The sequence below is a fragment of the Strigops habroptila genome, chromosome 1 (genome assembly GCF_004027225.2).
Source record: "Strigops habroptila isolate Jane chromosome 1, bStrHab1.2.pri, whole genome shotgun sequence".
NCBI classification, from domain to species: Eukaryota; Metazoa; Chordata; class Aves; order Psittaciformes; family Psittacidae; genus Strigops; species Strigops habroptila.
This window is the reverse complement of record NC_044277.2, coordinates 108,915,630-108,941,561: the sequence shown is the minus strand read 5'-3', so window position 1 is coordinate 108,941,561 and position 25,932 is coordinate 108,915,630.

Below are 25,932 nucleotides of genomic sequence, written 5' to 3'. Positions count from 1 at the left end.
TTTTTATCTATAAAAACAAGTATATTTGTACATGTGGCATATATTCACAAGTAAAAGTTATATTTTATGTATGCCTTTATATGTTCTTTATACCTGTCTAAAAACCTAAAGTTTATATTATTTACTTGTCAGTGCTTTCCCAAATAGTGAAACATTTTGGGTGGAAGGGAGAGAAAGAGAGAAAACTGATGTAAAAATGACAGAGTAATTATCTCAAGAAGAAACTTAACACAGTCAGTTATTATCACCAATTTCTTTTGAATTTACTCAGCAAAATTTGACAGTTCAAATCACTGAAAGGAATGTTGAGAACTGAGGTACTAATTCTTCAACACTATGCATATTAGCATCAGTTTCTCCTGCCAGCAAATACTTTTCAGCACAGGAAAGGAATCGCCACTGTAATTATGTGATGTATGGTTTAGTGAAAGCTATTTGACCTCCCTTCAAATTCTATCAGCTCAAAGTCCATGCATACCAGCAAGTAATTTTTCATGAATGTGCTCTGTGTAAATCAAAACCTATTAGATCTGTGTCTGCTGTTAGCATTACAACTACAACATCTACTGGAAGTATCTAGGGAATATAATAAAGTATCCATTGCTTCGGGAGTCTGAGACCAGGAGATGTTTTGTTTTCTGTGCCACTCTGTTGACACAAAGTGGAAAGATGCAAGTAACAATTCCAAATTAACAGAGGAATTTTGCTACATACAGAAACTATATTCCTAATCATAATAATGTCAGATCTATTTTCTCACCACCTTACACATTTTCTGTCCCTGCCACCTGTTGCCTAAAATTGCAACCAGCAGTCTTCCATGGTTTGGAGAGTATCTCAAAGGGGAATTGAAGCAATCTCTAACCAACACCAAATATTGAGTAAGTTGGTTCTGAATACTTCATTAAGTTGTGATGATTAACTATATGGGAGAAAAAAAAGAAAAAAAAAAAACCCAAAACAAACCCCACCCTAAACTTTCAGTGTGGTTTTCAAATGTATCTTCAGGATGGTGAAGGGTCTTGATGTGAAGCAACTACAAACAATATCATGCCACAAAGAAAAAAAAATGTTGCTATTTAAATTTGTCCATGTACTGGCAATATATCTTTATTAATTTCTTCAATAATCTTTATTATTTTCTAGAAAACTTATCTTTATTAATTTCTGGAAAACTTATGACTACACATTTTGAGAAGCAGATGAAGAATCATTAATTTTTGCTGCAGCTTGGATGGGCTCTAGAGGGACAAGTACAGGTTGCTGGCAGGGGGAGGTAGTGGATCGTTCCAGGAGGTGCCTACCTGGCTATGGCTGCACCACCAGCAGGTCTGTAAATCATTCTCTTTGTAAAAGTCTACCTTCATTTCACAGGCATGGAGCCTCTGCAGGTAATGCCTGCAACATGCAGAATAAGCAGCAAGAAATGAGCTCCAAAACAGACCATGCTGTTACCTGAGGCAAAGTCCTAGAGTAGAGCAAGAGAGTTGTTATCCTTCTCACAGAATAGTAACTAAAAGGCAATGTTTCTCACTCAGTGCTTTGCATTACCTCTGGTTTGCCGAAGAAAATTTTAAAGACCAGACAAAAGTGGTGGAAGAAGAAAAGTACCAACCTACCTGAACCACTATTCTGCATTTACTAAGATCCTTTAATATGGAGAAAGCCTAGAAGTTTGCACTTATCACAGTCAAAGTCTGTACAGGCAAGAACAGGCAATTTGAAGACTTTGTTGGTAACACCTAACAGCAGCACAAGGGAGGTTTTCAAAAGAAGACAGGGAATGAGTTTCTCTTTCAGACAGAAGAGATTCTTTGTAAGCAAAGTAACCGCTTTTGAAAAGCAACATCAAAACCAGAGATTATTGGGTTTTTTAGAGGAAACAGCATTTATCTCTAATCTCTGGAGGCAAAACCAGGAAGATACTTCCAAAGTTTTGATAACTTTGCAACCACTGGCCTCTGTGGTTCTAGTAGCCTGTTTGACGGACTGCAAAGAAAGGTGAAATTCTACCTGGGATTCATAAGCCTAAGACATGCCACATTGAATATAATGAAAATTAAATCCCAAGCCACAGGAAGCCAGTGAAAGTCGTATCATTAGGCTCTGGATTTCACAGATGTTCTCATCAACCACTTTATCTGCCACCTTTATAAACATACGCACCACATACCCACACATACCGTGTGACTGCTGCTTCCAGACATTTTAAGGCATTGGCTGGATGTTAAAAGAAAATAAGTTACTTACAGCAGGATTGGTCTAGTCTGACTATTTTCGGTTTGTGTGTAGGAAGAAAAAATTACAGCATCTCACAAATGGCGTGGAAAAACAGACATTACAGAAAAACCACAAATGTCTTCAAAACCAATAAATATATCGTAAGTTTTCCCATAAATATCTCATTCTGTGTGACTCTTTCATGTGTATAATTATTCCACAAAAATTTTAAAAATGGTAATATTTTAAAATACTAGGATATATGTAATTTTCAAGAGAACTTCTATTGCAATTCAGCTGTCATTTAAAAGAAAACAAGTAAAGGGGAAAACAAAGCCAGACTGCTGATTTTTTCAGGCTTTGTTTCCCAAAGGAATCCAAGAAAACAAAGAAATTCAGTGGAAAAGAAACCCCAACCCTACTCTTATTAATATAATTTTTTGCAAAAATGTTTTAATTAGTCCTTGACTGGTCAAAAAACACACACAGAATCTAAGCTCATGAAGAATATAGCCCCAGTGGCTCAAGTACCTTCAGAATTGCTACTACAGTTTCAAGGAATATTTTGCTGTTTTCAGAAACTGCCTGAATATGAATGCTTGACCAGCTGGTGTAGATGTGAAACATTTTCAATGTGAATCATTGCTATTTATCAGCAAAAGAGTAATACTAAGGACTTTGCACCAATAGGTCTTATTCTTGATCAAAACAATAATTCTGTTCATTTTTTAGAATTTGTGTATGTGTGAGATTTCCCTCTATTTTGTATTTTATAAGCAATCATTTTTTAATATTGCTTAATTTGTGTTAATGCCACCCTGAAAATGGGCTGGAAGTTCCAAAGGACACCATACAGACTATGGAAAACATATTTAAATAAACTGAAAGGTAATTATTTTGCAAACTTTGACATTGTGTATTCTAATCTAACTTTCTAGAATTAATTAGGTAAATAAGCCAGAAACATTCCAAATTCTTATGACTAGTCTGTATCCCAGTAGCACTTCATGCTTTTAATTGCATTCTTATTTGAAAGGAAGTGCTCCAAGAAGCCATACCTTCAAATAACCCAAACCATGTAATCTGCACTTTCAGTTAACATGATAAAAATCAGAGGCTGAAAGGATCTCTTGTGGAGGAGAAAGGAGGGGTTTCATGCCAGTGAGGATATTTAATCACAATTCTGTGATTTAGGAAGAAGTCTGTGGACTGTTTTCAGTTTGTGTTGCCTTAGGTGGATGCCTGAAAATAAGAAGAAATGTTTACTGCAATACCTTTCAATCCCATATCTTGTTTTCCTAATAAAACACTTGGAATTTGAAGTGAAAATATTAGCCCTGTTTTATACATATTTTAAACACCAACATCTTATTCCCCCAATGCATTTTGTGGTAGTTCCTTTCATCAGATTTTGAAACTCTTGGTAACTCACAGTTGTTTCTGCAGGAAACTGATGAAGGTGTGAAACGTATAACAAAAAGGAAAGTTCTGACCTAGCATCTCCCAGAGATGAGAGAGGACATTCTTTCTTTAATTAAATGTATCCTCAGCCCTTAAGATGTATGCCAATTAATACTTTTTTTCTCACTGACCAACTCCACTCTTTTTGCATGTTAAGGAGGCTTTGACATCCCCAACTAATTAATTTTTCGGTTTTTCCCCCAAAGCTCATTTTTATTTCAAATTGTTATTGACCTCCACTTCTGATCATTGTGACTCTGGTGTTTTCATTCAAAATTAGTACAGAAAAAAAAAAAACCAAGTGGACATAGCAGGAAAAAGGGCTCATCAAGAGTAATTATTTAATATAACTGCACAAAATCAGAACTTATCATACAAGTGTAATGCATTAATTAAATTCTTCAGCAACTGAAGAACCTATCTGTGTTAGGTCCAGTACTTCTACTACAGGATCTAAAGGTACAAAATACAGTCTATGGACTTCAAGGACCTATTTCACTTGAATTTGTGTGTACATAACACTTCTAGATATCTGTGGGATAATTACTGAGTATGATTTGAAAATTAAACTTATATCTAAAAATGTAGCATTGCTCACACATAAAGGAAAAATGGACTTTCAGGTTAAGATGCAGCTGCACGTGGTATGCCAGGAATTCACTCCACAGCGGTTCCCGTGGCAACATTGCTTGACAGAGGATGGAGCAGAGTGGAGATTCTGCGGCCAAACTCTGTCCCAACACCAGCAGAGATGGGAACTAGGTGGTACTTAATACTGATAAGCTGCATACTTGCTGCCCTGAGCCAACAGCCTGTCAGCTTTTGACAAAATGCTGTCCTTTGTGCGAACTTTGCTTCATTATAATGCATTTTAATATGAAAACACACCTCCACCTCCAATGCTACCCGCCTTCAAAGTGAGACCACCCCTCTTTGAGCATGCTTTTTGAATTTTTTGTGGCATATACCTTTAAAAGCAAAGCGAGGAAAATTTACACCAATAACAATAAAGGTATGTATGACTAGAGTCACTCAAGCTCCACCTTGAAAGTGAAAAATACTATTAAAATGACCCAAAAAGTGGGGGGCTTTAGGGAAGACATCATCGTGGATGAGCCGAGGAAAACCCCATCAGCTGACTACTCTCGACTCCTGCGACCGGTCGACGGGCTGGACCTTTCTTCCCTCGCATAGGGACGCCTTTGGGTAAGACTTGCACTGTATCCAGTGCTTCCCCAGGAAAATTAGGAATCTCTATATAGAGTTACTTTTTACTTTTATACTTTAAAGCCAGGCTGTATTATTCATAACTTTGTCGCGTGGTTGTATACTTTATTATTTGCACGTGCTTTTGCAGACAGTGTATTTATCACTGGCAATCCACAAGAACCTGTATCTGTTGCTTTAATAAACTGCACTGTTTAAGTAGCTAATTGTAAATCTCTCATTGAACGCGACCAGCTCCCTCAGTGTGGCTGTGCTAGTTCGTGAGCACGATTAGACTGAAGGTGCAGTGCACTATTAGCGCATCCGGAATCGTGATTATTCAATATATTGAATGCGACTGGACTGATAGTGGCAAATTGGGCATCACTCAGAATCTAAGCCTAGCCGCACCCAGCCCCTCTAATATCTGAGGACCAGCTGGAAAGCAAGGGGGTTTATTGTCTGCCAAATTATTTTACCCTTTCACGCAACAGAAAATTGGCATAGTCGGCAGGATTGCCATGGATAAACTGCTGCAAAAATATGATTGTGCCCCTTCCCTGGCTGGGAAGGAGTGGGCCCAAAAATTTTGGAAAGATGAAGAGAAAGTGGTAGAACATATTGAACAATGTCAGGCTTTACAAAAGATCAGAGAGGGAAAAGCTAAAAATGTTATTTGTGCAATGTTAGGTGCCTGTTTATCTTGAGCACAAGAAGAAGCTAAAAATGCTCCTGCTCCTAATCTGATTTCTGCTGTAGAATATACAGCTCTGAAATCAGAAAATGAGGTGCTGAAGTCATCATTAGCTTTTCATAAGGAGACAGGAGAAAAACTAGAGGCTCGAAATGATGAACTAGCAAGCAACAATGAAAAATTAGAAACTTGAAATAATCAACTTGCAAGTGAAAATGAAAAATTAAAAACCCAAAATGATCAGCTTGTGAGCAAAAATGAAAAACTAGAAGTTCAAAATGATGAACTTATATCACAAGCTGATCGATTCGGGGTTGAAAATAAGATCTTAGGATCCCGAGTTGATCGATTAATGAATCAAAATTATCAACTTAAATTACTACTGGAAAAGGTGAATGGGCTGTTGGATAAAATGCAACCTTCTGCTCCAGTCCAGCAGATTCGTAGGTTAATGCGTTGCCCAGCTCAGACAGAAAATTTTTGGTCTGACAGTGATGATGATGAGGTGGAAGGGACCCTTGCTTTTCAATTGATTCCCTTATGACCTCTGATTAAAACTGAAACTGCTGTTGATAGTGATGAGGAGGTCCACACTATTGTGCGTACCACTCCATGGTCACCAACAGAATTACTGAAATTAAAGGAAAAATACTCAAGACGGGCAGGAGAGTCTGAGACGGAGTATCTATGGCCAGTCTCCCTTCAGGGAGGAGATATGGTTATGTTAAATGAGGAAGAAGCAGGAGGTTTTGGGGGGCTCGGAGTATTTTTAACTACCTTGCCAGGGGATCATCATTATTCCCTAACTGCTCGAGTTGCATACTGGGCAGGTGGTATGGACCCACGGGAGAGAGGGGAACCACTATCGATCCAAACCACAAGCTACACTGATCTAGCTGAGGCTGTACAGAAAGCAGCTTGCATACAAACAATGTGTAATAGATATGAGCTGCGGAAATCCCCGATGTCAGCACCTATTGATCCGGATCGATTAAATCCTCTCATTCGGGATTTTCCTAATTGCCTTAAAACATTCGTTGTCAATATTCAGGACCGCATACGAAGTCAAGGTCGTAGGCGAGGCCAACAGGCTTATGCACTAACCTGGAATGAATTTGTACAAGAAGTAGACAAATACGGACGCCAAATGGGCTGGGTCGGTTCATTCAGAGAAAAAACCCCCAATCACACCCGAAGGGTTCGCCAAGTCTACACTCAAAATTCTAAATCTGACCAAACTTATACTCAAAATTTTAAATCTGATCGTTTTTCTACCCAAAACTCTAAATCTGATGGGAGGTTTAAACCTAACAAGGAACGGAATGAATTGTGGCATAAGGCCCTAAGTCTGGGTATGCCTCGACAATTCCTACATGGTTTCTCTACAGAGGATCTCCGTATATTGGTCCGATCTCTATCTAAAAAGAATAACCCGGTAGAGGGAAAGTGTTTAACTGGAGAATCCCCGACCCATGAGGAAGGTGTGCCCTCTGCACCAGAATGCAACCTGATCGATCTGTCAGAATCCCAGCAAAAAAACTTGCATCCCCAGGGAGGGCAGTGAGCCACCCTGCCCGGCGGGTGTTAGCAGTACAATGGCTCTCTAATAAAAACTCTGAACCTATTATTGCCATTCCGGTCGGACCCCGAAAAATATTAGTAAACTTTCTTATTGATACTGGAGCCCAAATGTCAGTGATCACTAATGGGACGGTACAAACCCTGGGTATAAAACCTACCCGACGCCGAGTTAAATTCTCAGGCATTGATGGCGTGATAAAGGAATGTCCCACTGCAAAAATAACCCTCTGGTTGCCAGAAGAACAGAGACTGACCCGGGCAGAAGTATTAGTGAGTGCCGCATATACCAACCTTCTAGGATTTGACATTTGTGTGGACGAACGTGGAAACTCCCAGATGGAACTATGTGGAGTTTTGCAGGACATGAAAAGGAATCAGGCACAATGAGGTTAAGTCTGCTAGAAACATCCATACCCTTATCTGCATCTAAAGTTACCAATGTCAGGCAATATCCACTGCCTGCAGCAGCACTTACAGTTGTTGAAGGGGTGGTGACAGAGTTGGAGAAAAGAGGCATCATTAAAAGAACTCACTCACCCTATAATTCACTGGTGTGGCCAGTCAAGAAACCCACCGGGCAGTGGCGTTTCACAGTAGATTACCGACAGTTAAATGCCAATACTGCACCCCTAACTGCGGCAGTTCCAAATATTGCTGAAATTGTGACAATGATACAGGGAGCTGTCCATTCTTGGATGGCTGCCTTAGATGTTAAAGATATATTTTTCATGATTCCCCTCCTTGAGCAGGACAAAGCGCAATTTGCATTCACGTGGAAAGGGATCCAATATACTTTTAACCTACTTCCACAAGGATATAAACATTCCCCCATCATTGCTCACAATGCTTTGGCTAAAGTCTTAGCAGAAATTCCTATTCCACCTGGCAACACTGTATACCAATACATTGATGACATCCTAATAGGGGGAGAAAACCAAGAAAGTGTAAAAGACACAATGGAGAACATTCGGGGAACATTACTCGAACTGGGCTTAGAAATCCCAGACTCAAAGTGTCAGGGACCCGCGCAAGAGGTCAAATTTCTGGGTGTCTGGTGGGTTAAAGGAGCTGCTTCTATCCCGCAGGACACCCTGAAAAACCTAGAACATGGACAAAATCCATCCAGCATAAAGGAATTACAGCAAGTTTTGGGAGCTCTAGGTTACTGGCGTAAACATATTCCTGGCTTCTCCATTATTGCCCGTCCCCTTTATAGTTTGCTCAAAAAGGGAAAAGAGTGGGAATGGACTGAACAACATACCAATGCACTGGAATTACTAATAAAAGAGCTAAGATTATTCCAACAGCTTGGTCCTATCCACCCAACTGACCCTATCCATGTAGAATGGGGGTTCAGCGAACATGGCTCTCACTGTAACTTATGGCAAAAGGGGCCAGAAGGACCAGAAAGACCACTGGAGTTTAGCTCTCACTCTTTCAATGATACCGAAAGGAGGTATTCGGATCTTGAGAAAGGCCTACTATCCCTAGTGCGAGCAGTGAAACAAGCAGAACAAATAAGAAGAGAACAGAGTGTAATCATTCGGGGGCCTTTTCGCCTCCTAGATGTGGTCCGTAAAGGAACGGCACCACCAGCTGGCATTGCCCAAAAACCTACAGTTCGTAAGTGGTATGCTTATTTAGAGGGCATTAATGAAATTATGCCAATCTCTGAAGGCAATGTTAAAGTATCCAAACTGCAAAAGGACATAGATGGCACTCTGTTATTCCAATCTCCACCGAATAAACCATCTCCGATTCGAGAAGCACCCTCTCTGAAGGAAGGCAGTGATCTTACTGGAGTGTGGTTTACAGATGCCTCATCTTATCGAGAGAATAATAAGTGGAAATACAAAGCTGTAGCACTGGAGGTAGCAACAGGGGAAAGAATAACTGAAACAGGTGAAGGAAGTGCACAAGTGGGGAAGCTTAGAGCAGTCCTACTAGCTGCACAACACAGGGCTAGTCACATTTACACAGATTCATATGCCGTTTTCAAAGGAGCCACCGAATGGGTGAGTCGTTGGGCAGCAAATGACTGGCAGGTGAACAGGGTCCCAGTTTGGGAAACCGATAGTTGGAAACAACTGTTGGAGATAGGGGAACAAAAAGTACTACATATTGGTTGGGTAAAAAGACATGACCATTCAAACTCAATCACTGCTCAATTTAACCAGCAGGTAGACAGCCTTACACGACTGAGGCAAATTGATATTTCAAATGATGATCAGAAATGGGAACGCTTACTCGAATGGTTACATGTTAAACGTGGCCATACCGGACGGGCTGATTTATATCGGGAAGGTTTAGCCCGAGGGTGGCCTGTATCGGTTAAGCTGTGTGAACAGGTAGTGACTGCCTGCTCACAATGTCACTTATGACTCAATAAAGACCATCCAAGTAAAGCCCCTCCTTTACATATTCAGGACAGGAAAACATTGTGGCATTCCTGGCAAATTGACTATATTGGACCATTGAGACCATCAGGTGGAAAGAAATATGTCTTGGTGGGAGTAGAAATCATCTCTGGACTCACTGTGTCCACTGACTTTACATCAGCCACGGGAGAAAACACAGTAAAGGGCCTTAAGGAGTGGTTTAGCACACTTCCCCTGCCAGAGGAAATCCAAAGTGACAACAGGTCACATTTTACAGCCACAATAATACAAGACTGGGCCAAAGAAGAAGGGATTCGGTGGGTATTCCACACCCCCTACTATCCCCAGGCTAATGGCATTGTGGAACGCACCAATGGATTGGTTAAGCGTTTTGCAAAAACTCATGAATCTGGGTGGCATTTGCGATTGAATGATGCCATCTATCAATTAAATAACAGATGGAGTGGAGATGGCTGTCCCAAAATGAAAGCTTTTTGTGCATCTACTAATGTAATCTCCCCAAAGGTTCATACCAAGCCAGAAGAACACCTTACAGGACTTCACGCCGGACAACCGGTACTGGTGAAGATGCTCCAGATTGGAACAGTACCAATGGTACTAGTTACACCCAAAAATTCCTATGCATGGGAAGCCAAAGACTGTTCAGGAAAGGTATACCGGATTAGCACCCGGTGGATCTCACCTTCTTTTTAACCCTGTCGGTCAAATAAGACCGAGCATGTTTCTCTTCCCTTTTTGCGTTCATAGGAACCCTAGATGAACTGCACGTGGACGGATGGATTGGCCTATGCTAACCTCGAGTGCATCCAGGGAATCTTGTCACTCATCTTAGCCGTAATATTATTTCTGTTGTACATGATTGTTTGCAAACCCAGGTTTTAAGATAATGAACCAACGAATTGTATCAACGACATTATGTCTTATCTTAACAATGCAGGTCCTTCTCGCTATAGACCTGCAATGGCCGTGGTCTCAAGCTCACATAAAATACACAGGGAGCATGGGATTAAATTCTAACAAAGGCTTAAATCTGTCAACGGTGGTAATGCACGGGACGGAGGTGTACTTGGGAAATGAGTGGGGCTGGGTTAGCACAAACAGACTTCCACAGTTGCTGGGGGCAATGGGAGAACAAATAAAGGTAGGATGCAGGGTTATCAATGGACCCACTCACCAACGGGTAACTCAAATCTCTGTAACTGAAATTAAAACTGAGGAGAAACAAATAAAAACCTGTGCTGAGGAGCAATGGGACTGTTGGTCCAATTTTACTTTGGTCCAACCAGTCTTTGTGGTCTGCCTCTGGGCACAAAACAGCATAGGATTATCCTTTAAATTCAAGATTAACACCATGACAACAGCCTCTGTGCCAAATGTGGAAGACACGGAACCCACACCCCAACAGAGTATATTTACTGGGCCTCCTATTAGTCTAACTCCTTAAATTTTCAATATCGGTCCTTATATCATCAAAAATACTGGTCAACAACAAATATTGTTTAACCCATCATATTCCCTCAAGCGAGTGGAACTATCAATGCAGATTAACATCTCTATGACCAAACCCACCTGCTCACCATTCCTGGGTACATCTTATGCAGGGTGGTCAGCATGGTTAAATGGGCGAAACCTCACCCCCTCAAGACGACCAAAAAGAGATGTGACCGGTATCTTAGGAACTGGACTAGGAGTCTTAAATAGCATAGACGCTGAAGTACTTGCCAATAAACTAGTCACAACGACCAGTGATCTAAACAAATTGAAATACCCTTTGCGGTCCTCTCTTCTAGCTTTGGGAAATCACCAATGGCTTTTATCGAATATATTACCTCAATGGGAAGAAACGAGTGAAAAAGACCACCAACTGATCATAAATGCACTTGGTGTAGCCCAAGACAATGTGTCTCTAGCTCTCAGTTCTATCCAAGCCCAACTGTGGATGCAATCAATGACAGCTGCAATTATAAGGGAAGGTGAAGAAGGCACCTTGCCCACTGAAATTCGGAAAATAATATGGGATAATGCAATTGAATTTGAGAGGAAATTTCAGTCTTGGTGGTACCTGGTTAACTTCACTTACGATCCCACTGAGAGTAAAGTCACTGCTTTTGTCTTAACGATATGCAATGCTTTGGTATACACTATATACCCAATCATTGCGCTGGGGTTGAATCACCACGGGACTATACTCTATCTAATAGAACATAGAGCATGGGCACAATACGAAAATAAATGGCAAACTGTTGATGTTGATGCATGCACGACACGAAGCCAACAATGATTTATTTGTGAGAGTAATACCATTAAAACACAAGACATTTGTCTTGACACTGAACAAAATGTTTGTCATTTTGAAATACATCCCAATGAAATTCAAAAATCTGTGCTTATATATGTTGGAAAAGGATGTGCTTGTATGAGAACTCTTTGTAATTCTGTACTGATAGACGACATTGTTATAGATATAAATAACCACTCAAACCTCTGTGTTTGTAACTTTACTGATGCGACTTTAATTATTCAGCTCCTGTCACATCTCATCAGTTGTTGCAATCTGACTATACACTGACTAATGATCTACTACTCGCTCCTATCGGAATGAACCTTAAGTTAGTGAAAAAGCTGCTACACCATGATGATTTGAAGCAGTTGTTGATCCAGGCCAAAGAGAGTGGACAAAAGACTCTAATTACCATCCACCATGATGCGGAAGAAGTCCATCAAGTGCTAGAAAGAGTCAAGAAAGATGGAAGACATGAATGGTGGGACACTCTTTTTGGATGGTCACCAACCGCCACAGGGATTCTCAACAGGATGCTCCACCCTGTTGTGATCTTGCTAATGCTCACTATATTATGTTTTGCTTTGACAATTGCTTTATATGTTAGGCTTTGGATTATGATGAAACGCTTAACTCATTTGATATCCCTGCAAGATATATATGGACTCGACAACCCTCACTCAAAGACTATGTGGGATATTCCCAATTCCCTCTAAGTATCGTGAAGCTTGAGTGACTATAGTCACAGGGTGGAATATGTGGGGTAATTACTGAATATGATTTGAAAATTAAACTTATATCTAAAAATGTAGCATTGGTCACACATAAAGGAAAAATGGACTTTCAGGGTAAGATGCAGCTGCACGTGGTATGCCAGGAATTCACTCCACAAATTATTTTACCCTTTCACGCAAGAAAATCTTGGCTTAGAAATCACATCTAATGCAAGCCAGCTCAAATTAACTTACATCAGTAAAAATACATCCAGTTTTACCATGTCTGTCTGCATACACACTGTTTCCCAAAAATGGTTTCTTACATTAAAACATATATTATTTAAGCTGGGAAAGAAATTATCTCATTTGCTCCATACTCGATTATAACATAGGTTGTTATAATTTCCATGCATATATAAATAGAGGTAATGCATATCCATTTCTCCACTAGGGCTTAGAAGCACATAGTTAAAAAAACAAATTTATCCTGGCTGAAGAGTTACTGAAATTTATCGGCGTCTTCACTCCATGCTTTCCCTTTTTTGTGTTTGGGTTTGGGGTTTTTTGGCTGCATGGTATCCTGCAGGTGGGTCACACTATCTTCCCTACTTGTTTATTTATCGCATGTGTCTGGAGTTGGTATTTTGAGAAATAGTAACTGGAGATATTCAGCAACAAAAGATCCTTTTCTGAACCAAGGCATTGTTTATTTAAACACTGAGAACAAAGTGTAAGCTAGAAAAAAAGCATTTCAAAACAATCAACATCATAAACATATGTCTATTTTACATAAACTCCTTGAAAAAATGTTGCAGTCTGCTCAGCAGGCCGGTTTTTTTCAGACACCCTCAGGAGATCATTGAACATCAGTCTGGTTTCCTGCTACTGAACAACCATTACTGAACTCTTGAGACTGTGCTCTTCTTAAAATTGCTACAGCCCTGTAGATATCTGAGTTTCTAGTTCTATCTTGTACAAACATTGACTCTCAGCAACCCCCAAGCATTTAGAAAAAAGTAGCTTAGACTGAGTTTCAAGCCTCTGTTTTTATTTTTTATTTCTCCTCCTTGCCCTTGCTACCCATGTAGGAAATAATTAAGACACAGCTAATCATGGGCATACTAGTGACTTAATCAAGATTAGTCCTAAACATAGTCCAAACTCTAAACCAGCCTCTCTTCTGTTTTATAGATTTGCTTTTTTAAGAACTGGAAAGGATATTTGTAACTAACTAAAACAAAAAACTGTCCAGCAATTTATTACTGACAGTTAGATCCACAAAGTAAGTTATATGCTCCCCTGCTGCTCCATGGCTGCCTGAGATCAGCACCCAGGGACTGCTGGGATTCCATAAGTGACATGTAGTTGTCTAACACTGGACTGCTTCAGTGTTTATACTCCCATTATGGTAGTGGAAGCCAAGCCAACCTTTTCTGAAGGGTCTAGAGAATAATTTATCTGCTCTGTGAATATGTGGGTTCAGCTGTCGCCTTGGGGATGGTGGGGTTCAGCCCCAGCTGAACTTGATAGTCTTTGCAAAAACCCTTCTGAGTCTCATTCTCTTCCTGTACAGTGCAAGGATAACACATATCCCAGCACTAAGCCCAGCACCGCAATGAATAAGAACACGGAACATGCATCCATATCCACAACTGGCACTACAGTCTTAGGTGGGGATAGCTATAACCAGCCTTGTGGAGACAGGCATGTGGCAACATGGGCTGGATGTGAAAAGTAACACGAAGGAGAGAGCAATAAGGTCAAAGCACTGCAGCCAGCCTGTGATCTCTTTCTGAGGTAAGTGAGGAGGATTTGTTGTATGGTGCTGTGTTATGCAAGCCTCCTTTTTGGACTGTTTTGTGATGCACAGCAAGTTCAGTAAACGTTTGCCAGAGTTACAGTGCATTCATGCACTTGCAGAGCAGCCCTGAGCGGATTTCCCTGGCCATCCCCAAACTCAGAAAGACAGGCATGTTGGCAGTCAGGACTTAGTGCCAAAAGGACTGCATAGCATGGGCATTCATCTGTTTCAGACATGCAGCAATTGTTATTACCATATTGTTGGGTTTAATTTGGTAATAAAGCACCTATTCTGTTCATGTCTGGTACAATCCCTGTTGCACTGTATGTACAAGTGTGCTTACACATGCACACAGAGACACACACAGGTCTACCCCAAAATTTCCTACAGAGATCCCCACAACCTAATGGATTGTTATAGTCCATATAAGACAGATGTATCAGATGCCTAAGGGTATTTTAAGCACACAAAGCTTAAAGCTTTCTATTAAGAAAACTGATTCTCATGTCTATTGTCACCATGAGGAAAGATTTCCTACATGTTGATAACTCCATTGGCTATGTTCAGAGGGGAGCATAGCTACAACAGAATTCACACTTAAGTTAAAAACCATTACAGATGACTTTAGGTCCTCCTTGCACTAAAATCCTCTAGGCTTACTCATTGAGTGAGCATCTGTAAAACCACTCGCATTCTTCATTACATGTGTTGCTCTTAGAAATATTTTTCAGCCACAGATTTTATCACCTATAGTTTTATTTCTTCCACATTGAAATTAAAGATACTCATTAGATCTCAGGATAATTATTTTAAAAATGAAAAGACTTTTTCTTCATGACACAATTACATGAGAAGTCTATCAGATAGCCACTCCATTATACATTAATATTTATTGCATTTCATACATTTTTGTTAGCTATTGTAAAGAATTAACGTACATATACCAACTTATCAAGCAAAACTTAATTAAAAGTCTTACAGCTTTATCAGCTAGCTTTTTTGATATGACCTTTTCCACAAAACTATGTTGAATTACAGTAATTAAATCAACATTCTACTATTGCTTACTGAATTGTCTATAAATTTTACCCTTTTTTTGACATGACATTTAGGTCAAACAAACCAGCCTCCAATCATCCAGCTCAAGCCCTTTAACCTTTCTTTATATTAGCACAACATTGACATTCTTTCATTTTTCTGAATTTTCTCAGTACTTCAAGAATTATTAGCAATTATGATAGAAGACTAAAGTTCCCCTCAGTTAACTCTTTTAATTTTTTTTTTTTTTTTTTGTGCAAATCACGATGCTGGTTGAAAGATATTTATGTCCTTAGCAGATGTTGATTTATACATCCTTTAGTTACTAATAGAGCAGAAAGTAGTTCATCATTTTCTTGTAAGCTGTCGCATTTCCATGCAAAATGAAAGGAGAAAAAACATTTTCATCTGGAAATGGAAATTTGCTGTTTCTGCTAAATTCCTTCCTGTTGTCCCAAGGTACACCTTACAATGACAATTTTTTGGTTGTGGTTTTGTGTTTTGTTTTGTCCTTTTTTTTAATGGATTTCACCTTTCTTTGGCTTTCCCACTCAAGAAACTTTATTTCATTTCTGTTTGATTCAGTCTTTACCATTGACCTGCAAGTTGCTGTTATGCCTTCTAGTGACTGCAGTCCATTGTGCCGCCTCTATCAGGCTCTGTGGCATCCTCACCACAGCTCTCACAACTCATTCTGGTCATTCAACTTCAGAGATGCAATTAATTGATTCAGGAAATAAATACACCATGAAATATGGTAGCATGGACAAGAGTGGCCATACTTGAAAAAGACGCTTTATTTGTAACCTCTGTTGAGTCACCACTGCTCTTCATGAAAAGTAAAATTAAGGTAAAACAGACACAAAACTGTTAAGATTTACACTGAGGTAATGAATATTACGATTTTATATGTTCAACCTGCTATAAATTATGTATTTATAATACAATATGAAGAGAAATATGGAATTTTGTAAAAAGTATGTTTTTCTTCCAAGTCACAAAACTGCAGCAGAAGATTCAGGAACTAAAACTTCATTTTATCCAGGTTATTTTATTTTTCCTTTTTAATAATCTGGAACTCTGTATATTGCAAGGAACAGTAGCGTACTTTTCATTGCTGTCTCGGGTAAAGTGGTGCATTGGTTAATTAAGACTTTGCAGTCAGGCAACAGCAAGGGTTGAGCTCATGATATTCCTATATAAATACAATTTATGTGAGTTCGGTGACTCTTTGCAGAATAATTTTCGAGACTACCTATGAGTCTTACTAGCTGCTATTCTCAGAATATATCAATATTTAAATGCAAGATCACTGAGAGTTAGACTTGGTAGCCCAGCTTTTATGCACATCTTATTTAGCTCCTTATGACTGTTGAGTGTTCCAACATAATTGGAGTGAATTGTTTTCTGTGACCTTTGTCAGCTTTTTCTGACTGAAACTGTGCCTCCTGGGAGTGATCATGGTAGTGATCAACCATGTCACTGAATGGCCCCCAGTCAGTCTGATGAAAGCTATTTGATAAGTGCTGAAACCACTTTCCTTCCATGCCTCTAAAGCAGGAGGAGAGGTAAAAATTACCCTAATGCAAAATTAGCAGCTATGTACAATTCCCATGAAGATGGAGAAAGAAAGACATTGATTGAGACATGTCTGTGGTTCATTAGCATTGTTTGTCTTTGAGAAAGTTCTTGTCGGTCTGACATATGAAGAGACATTGCTGAATGAAGAGAAAATGAAGACAACAGTGGTAAAAATAAAAAAAAAATAAAAATGAAGGGCATGCTGTTAAAACTAATTACGTTAAGATTGATATCACTTGGCAGAAGAATGTTACCTCATCTCCAAATATCCAGGAGCTTCCTGCATTTTACAGATATTAATAAATGTTGCACAAATGTTTGATTTCAGTATTTTGTAATTTAGTAATCACAACAGAGCAGCAATTTCTGGACTAGAGAACTCATTCTCTACATGAGCGATATTACGTAGACTCTAAAACATGCTTTTCATAAAAATAACAATTTTCAGTGAATCTGCACTTAAGCTTTTGAACTTTTACAGAGCTAAGCTTAGGTAAAAACCAGAAATTAATATAACATCTTTAAATTTGTTCGTCTCTAGGGACTATGGCTACACAACCAGTACATAATGAATAAACAACACCAATAGCAACGCCCATTAAAAAACAGTCCATAGTTACTGTATGTTTACTTTGGCTTATTATCCAAATTTCAGTTTGCTAAGCTGTAATTCGACATGTGAAGTGAAATAAGGTTATCTTTGTCTTAGGATGTTTTTTTCTGTTCTTGGAAGCAGCCATTATGTTTGTAATTATTTCCAAGATCAAAGCTGGGGTAAAGGTACTGTTTTGTCCTTGGTAGGCAACCCTGTGACTTCTTCTAAAATAAGTTCTATGGGTAGTGCAGTTCTCTGAAACAGAATCTTGACCTGTGGCAGGTGTCTATGCCAAGGATATAGCCTTTTGCTGATCTCAGATAAGGAAAAGGAAAAGGAAAAGGAAAAGGAAAAAGAAAAGGAAAAGGAAAAGGGGAAAAATAAAAATTAAAAAAAAGAGAGAGTATAGTAAATAAGGCATAGGATTCCTATTGGAAATTGAAAATAAAAATAACTGACAGTCTGCTCTGTGCAATAGAAACAACAGTTTATGAGCCTGTAAGTAACTATTATAACACACTGCACACATGCAAGATGAAAGAAGAGTAGCAGTTAAAGTAACTCAGCCTAATTTCATTCTTACATGATTTTTTATTAAATCACTGCTGGATCATCATTCTGAGTACAGGGTATAATATCCATTATGATTGACAGTGAGGTTGTAAAAAAGTCAGGGGTTTGTAGCACTGCTTCTCTGTTGAATATTCATACCTATTACTGTACCAAACAAAACCTGTCCTGACAGGTATACGATGCATAATCATATAAATCAATGCATTATATCTACATGTGCAGGTACTTGTAGTTGTATCCATATGTCGTGATGATTACAGTGCATTATTTGTGTTATGATAGCCGATAGGTTTTTCTCATTATCTGCTATCCAGACCCTTGACAGCAGCAAAAGCTCCTGGCTTATCTGAGTTTTATGACTGATTTATCCAAACATGCGCTAAACATACTATTCTTCCACGGCAGCATGAAAAAATGCCTAGTTATCTCTGAGGCATCATCCAGGTACAATTCAGAAAGAATAAATCTTAAATATATAAATCATTTGTTGGTAAGTGAAGAACTTAGGAAGACACTTCTAAACAACCAATACGTGAAATCTGCCAGTTAGATACAGATTTCCAAGTCTGTGCATGAAAAATACTATTATTCTCCTGGTAATCTAAAGCATAACAAAGCTAATCAATGTTTAAAACAAACACACTCCATATAGTATCTAGGGCTCAAAGAATGCAAGGAGAAAATCTGAAAGTAGTATTCTCTAAGCACTTTGCCTACACTGCAAATTAGAAATGTTTGTACTTGCTGCAGCCAGAAAACAGTTTAATTATAAGAGCTGAACACAAAATCTCCCGTTGGCACAGATTGGCTTTGAAGTGCTGCCACATAAGTGAGGATTTTGAAAATACCCTTGACCAGTTTTGTTGAAAGTGTATCACACTACTATTTGTGTCAGCCTTAAACATGTATCGTGTCACTCCATTTCCTAACATTAGAGAACCTGATCACAGTTCCACAGTATTAAACTAATCATGCATATTTAATGCAAACATTAACCTTTAGTGTTACTCCAACAGCATTAAACCAAACCAATAATGAACCATAAAGGTGGTTTATAACATATTGTTATGCCTTTTATGAGTATTTTCATTTCTCTCACCAAAGTGTTTTAAACCTTAGAAAGAAATAGAAACCAGATTTTTACAGTGGAAGTTTATGTAAATAACGCTTGGCCCCTTTTCTGAAATGACTGAGTTATTGCTTTACCTGTAAGCAAAGTAGATGAACTTTCAGAATAATTGATTCCTAAAACTTTAGCACCTCATAAAAATGAACATTGTTAAGCTCCTTCCTGTGAGCTTTTTACACAGGCAAATTTCTCTCTTGTTTAATTGAATGTTTAATCTATCTTGTTGCAGTTCATTCTAATAAGAATGTTGTTCCTGTACAGAACCTTTCACGTTACACAGCACTGCACAAGATACGCACATCTGGTATCAATTATGAAAGAGATAAATTAGATGCATAAAACAGAAACATTAAACTAAAAGTGCTATGAAGTGTTGGAATAATAGTGGGACTGATCAAACTATAAGAATTGTGGTTATTTAAGCAGCAAAATAATTCTGAAATTTTCTATCAATCAGTGTCCAGCACCTCTACAGCATTTGACCTACAGACTTATATCAGAAAACAGCTAATTGATAAACAATATTCATGTGATGATTACATTAAAACCTGCACAATAAATGTAAAAAATTACATCAATAGAAAGAGTACAATAATATCAATATTTCAACTCATTCCTCTTAGGCAATAACATGGCTTTCAACACTGCAATGTTGTTCAGATTTCATAATCATTTGTAAAAAATTCATATACCTCTAAAAAGAACTATTTCTAACTTCTAACTGGGAAAAGGGGAAAGACATGCAATGCTAATTTTTTTTAGTGTCAGACAGAAAGTCTATAACCTAAAAATTGCACGTAAGTCCTATACTAGGCAAGTCTTCATTTATTCCGAGTTTCCACTCTGAAATCAATAGGAAGTATTTGAGGAGAGAATGGTGAGGGGGTAAGATACTTTAAAACATAAAAGACTGATCCCAAACCAAAATAATTTGAATGAAACCTTCCTAGTAGCTTCATTGTCTTCAGAGTTGATTTTGGCTCAGTACTGGTAAAAAATAAACAAACGTGTCTCCAAAATTATAGGTTAATGGAGGCAAAATCTACAGTTATGGAACACTTTCTATTATTTCTTCTGAAACACAAAGAAGAATAATTTGAAGAGCAGAAAATGTGTCAATGAAATGTCCACATTTTTCCATACATGGCCAGATGGGGAAAACCCATCTCTCTGTAATGGTAGTCAAATTGGCATTGCAGTGAACTGGTTTTCCTCTAAACAATGGTAAAGCTGTGACATGTGATGCTTCTTTTATATTCTGTACAATGTCCCTTTTACCCTCAAGTGATGCATTAACAAGTGTCTTCCCATGTTTTCTTTCCTCATCTCATTCATAATTGTCATTTCCCTCGAGGCTCCTTTTGGAAACTGGTGGCTACATGTAATTTTGAGGTTAAGAAGTACAATATTTTATTTTAAAACACTGAAAAAGTTCTTATGTAAAAAAGATTAATGTTGTGGTGAAATTAAGCAGCATGTCAAAGAGATTAAGCATTTCTTAACACCTTACTTCTGTAACTGGCCCATGTATAAATAAATATTCTGTCTCTAGGATAAGAAGACCCCTTGGTGTAAGGAGAAATGACATTTCCAAGAATTAAAAAAAAATGGGGTAGTAACTGGATGAAGGATCTTCATGCAAGACTGAGCAAGAGTAGAGGAGGCAAGTTTATTTCTGATGGAGACTTCTTTCCTTTTTTTGCATGGTTTCTTATCTCCTGAAGAAACTGTAAATTGTTCCATTTCATATTGGGAAGTTAAAAATGGAAATTTTCAGGAATGAGGGCCAAGGAGCAGCTGCAGGAAAAGTTTTTTCCTCTGCAGAATGTGGTTTGTGCTTTGGACTTCTAAGAGCTTTACTTCAGCTGTGTTTGATGCTCTGCTTTAGTTATTCTTCAACCTCTAGCTGCAGCCCTTCCCCAGTTCCTTTGGTCTTTCCTTCCATCCACTTCAACTCTTAACCTAAAACTTCCTCTGCTCTTTGCTGTAGTTGTGCATGTCAGCTGCTGTGCTGTTCCTGCTTCCTCACTTCCTCAGACATGTCCTTATCCTGTTGTAAGCAGCTTTCATAAAATCATATCATAGAATCATAGAATTTGAGCTGGAAGGGACATTAAAGATCTTCTAGTTCCACCTCCCTGCCATGGGCAGGAACACCTTCCACTAGACCACGTTGATCAAAGCCCCATCCAGCCTGGCCTTGATACTGCCAGGGCTGAGGCATCCATAACTTCTCTGGACAGCCTGTGCCAGTGTCTCACCACCCTCACAGTAAAGAATTTCTTCCTAATATTTAATCTAAATCTAACCTCTTTCAGTTTAAAACCATTCCCCCTTGTCTTATCACTACTTGTTCTTACAAAAAGTCTCTCTCCAGCTTTCTTGTAGGCTCCCTTTAGTTTCCTGGACTCAGTGATAAATTCTAAAACTATAGAAAATTGAAGGGTGAATAAAGCTAGGTTCAGTATGAGATTGTCAAAGTAAATGACCTCTCTTGAGTAACATGGGTTTTAATAATATTAGATATTATTAGATATCTTGCTGACACCTTAAATTAGCAGTTTGGAATATCCACAATGTAAATCAGGTACAAAGTTTTGCTTTATGACAGAATTTGCTTGAGAACATAATTTTGTGATCCTCAAAGGTGAGATGCAGTAAGGCAATATGAAGGAGACTGTATGAAGAGTGAAACTGAAACTTTATGTCTGAACAACAGATACTGAATTTCTCAGATCTCAAAGCAGAGATCAAAAGATAAGATTTCAAGGTAAAGAAAGCTTATGGTGTAAATTTGATGATAGAATTATTTTAAAGTCATTAGATATTAGTTTATTTCCTGTGAAATACACTAATTAATTCGAAACATCACTTAAATTGATAGTAATTTATGTTTCCTATTGATTAATTTATAAAGACAGTAACAGTTAATCTGATGGTATAGAAAGCTAGAAGTAACAATCAAGAATGGGGTGAACTTCTTTGAGTTGGTGGTGATGCTGCAGATAAACACACTAATGTGACTATGCAAATTAATAACAGACTTTATCGCTTGGCACATTCTGTCTTTGACTGCTATGCATGTGACATTTGGGCCACTGAAGGCAAAACAAATAATCATAGCAATATCATCCTCCCCAAAGGAGGTCATAAAGGTGTCCGTCAGGGCTTTCTGCAGAAGTAAAAAAACCACAAAGTCTAGGTGCAACCAGTGATTCTTGAGAACAAAATAATTATATAGGCTAAAAGATGGTCATCTTGTGTCCCTTCACATGAAGATAAGAATTCTGTTAATTCTGTGAAATTAACATTTTTTTGGGGGATATTTGATAAATGTATGCTTAGGGCACTGCAACAAATAGAGAGCACTTAAAACCATGGAAGCTTATCAAAGAAAAGAGACTCAAAATTGTAATCAGAAACTATAGAGGAAGGATTTCCTTTAGATGTAAACGTCTGTGTTCCCTCTACATTCACTGAAGATTAAATGTAAGTCATTTTATCCTAAGTTTAAAATCAGTTTTTTATAATTAAGTGCATCCCAGGAAGTGCCTATTCCTCTCAATTGGCTATGGACATTTTCACTGTAAGTATCTGAAGACTGGTGAAATGAGTACCACCCATAGCTTTCTTATATACATATATATGAATGTATATACACATATACATATATATATGAAAACTAAAGAATCTGAAATAGGCTGTGAGGTCAAGGCAAATATAATCTTATTGACATTAATACATACATTGTTCTGTAACACTTAATAACCTATGTCTTACTCTCATTATGAATTTTGTATGTGGGTGAAATGGCAATAAACCAAGTTAAAATTTGAGAATTTGTATATTCATTGCAAACACTGATCTCAGTGAGCACAGCATGTTACTTTTCAACCTTCAGCATTTGAACATTTGAAAGGCAATTACACACAGGAAACTGGGGATTTCGATACCAGAGCAGACTACTAATTAGCTCTTACTTTGAGACCTGAATCCTTTTCCTAGCTGGTTTTATTTCACTCAGAAATCAACTGTGAGAAGTCCAGACAGGTGTGTTGTCACTTTTAAAATGATTTCTTGATATTTTCCTCTGCTGACTGAATCACTCAATTTTCCAATTTTCAGGGGTCTGCAATCCTCTTAAACTTACCTAACTGACAAAGTAGTATAAATTAAAATTTCACGTTTATTCTTGGAAATCATTCATAATTAAATTAAATAACAACTTGCCTTCTGTGTAAGTAAAGCTTCATTTGTTTCCCAGCTGCATGACTCCAAAAATGCAGTCCTGAGCTGAGGGCTCATGAATGCTGTATGAGTAAAGAACAAATCAATTACTGTGGCTCCCAGAATTTGCAATCTTACTATATGACAAAGCAAGTGAGTATTGGTGAGAGAGAAGAATGAGAATAGATTAATCAAATTATTGGCAGTGGTCATAACGTGTTAAGAATTGTTTTACAGGATGATGAAGGCTCAGGTTTGTAGGTGGTAAAGGGAGACTCCTCCCTAGATTTAGGAGAGCAGCATTGAACAACACATGAAGATGGAGAAGATGACTGTTTCAAAGATTTATCACAGTTGTTGAAGGAGGATGGCACCATAGTGCATCCAAATGGCTGAGAAGTGATAGGTGGAGTAGAAACAGGGCGTGAAGGACCATTACTTGTGCTTAGTGAGACAGGAAGTTGAGTCAGTGGAAGGAGGAAATGGAACAGGCTACAGGAACAATGTTCACAGCAAAACTCTGAATTGGTATTACTGGACAAGTCCAAATTTGTTAATCCCAGAGGAAAAATGTTTTATGGCAAGGTAGGAGGGATAAAAGCCTGATGGGATTCTTTTACCATGAGCCTTTAGTCAGATGCTATGAAGAAGGAATTGGCAAATTTGAGACAGAGCAGAACATGAGAAATGGAACAAGCCAGGAAGTGCTGCAAGTGATGTTCATGTGAGTGACCATCACGATGGGGATGATGTCTATAGAGACTGACAAGAGTATGCAAGAGAGAGAAGCCTGATGGGAATCTTTAGGAAGGGATAGGAAGGCCTACACAAAACTACGCTGAATGAGAGCCATTAGCAAGATATTCCCAGGACTGGTCAAACACAGGACAGTTTAAACACAAGAAAATAGCACTGAAAGAGAGGTGTAGGTCTGTGGATATTGTCTTAGAGATGTCAGTTGAATACGAATATTTTATGTCTTTTTATTGTTCAGTCTGTAGCTCACAAAAAAGTTTTATCTTTCATCCCTTCACTCCTCTTTCTCTTTGAAGCTTCCACTCTGGATTTTATTTCAATATCTGAATAAATTAATCTTCATGTGCAAGGAAGTCCTTGTTATACAGGAAGAACAGTCTTAAAGTATGTTGAGAAACACTTGTTCAGCTCGGCTTATGGTACAGTGGGGCTTGCGCAACCTACAATAATTAGCTGAGGTAGCCTGAATGTATAACACGAACTGCTATCCAACTGTTCATGAATGATACGCAGATCAGGAATTAACTGCAGAAATTATTCAGCAAATAATTTAGAATAATAGTAAATGAAAGAAAAGGGTAAACTGTTTGCAGGAAATTTGCAAAAAGAAAGGTAAGTAAAATTCAAAGAATAAATTCTTCATCCAGTTCTGGCAGACTGGGTCTACATTAATCTCCTTACCCCCTTTCTGGTTTTCATTATACAGAGTGATTTTCCAGGGTTTTAAAGACTGAGAGGTCTGATTATGTTTCTGTGATTCACGCATACAGTGGAAACTTGAACCAATAAGCAGTTCATGGTTCTTTCTTGTATCATGAAAGACCACTCTTCCTTGCAGAGAAGTCACTTTCCCAGCTCAGGTAAAAACAGTTTGAGCTGCGGGGTTCTTGCCATTGGTGGCATTGCCCTCCTCACAGCTGAGTGGATGGATCTGCTGACAGGAGGGCAGATCTCATCTTCTGCAAGTAGAATGGTTTTTAAAGAAAATGTAGAAAGAAACCCTCAATTTCTACTCTTTCAGACTCATCTCATGTAGGTAATCAGGCTTCAAATTATTTTTTTATTTTTCCAAAGGATTCCAAAGGTTTTTGGATCACTTATCTAATAAGTGAAACTGCTGTTATATCATGAGTGTCTTGACATTTACTGTGCTTTACTTTAACCCTGAGCTTTTAAGATACTATAAAAAAATTCTCAAATAGTCATTTTATCCAAGAAATATTTTGTGCCTCTGCTTTCATTCTGGAGACCCACTTTTTACCAACTTAGTATTTAATTAAATTCTACACTGTAGAACGAGTGTTTGGACTGATGTGTTGACGAAATATGAAGCATTAGTTACCTAACGGGTTTAAAACTCTTGAGCCTGAAGAGACAATTTTAACCAACTGACAAATTTGGTCGCCTTCTATGACAGTGTTACAGCATTGGTGGATAAGGGAAGAGTAGCTGATGTCATCTACCCGGACTTGTGCTAAGAATTTGATACTGTCCTGCACGACATCCTTGTCTCTGTACTGGAGAGACATGGATTTGACACATGGACCACTCAATGGATAAGGAATTGGTTGGATGGTTGAATTCAAACTGTTGTGGTCAGAGGCTTTATGTCAAGGTGGAGGCCAATGATGAGCGGAATTCCTCAGGGATCAGTGCTGGGACTGGCGCTGTTCA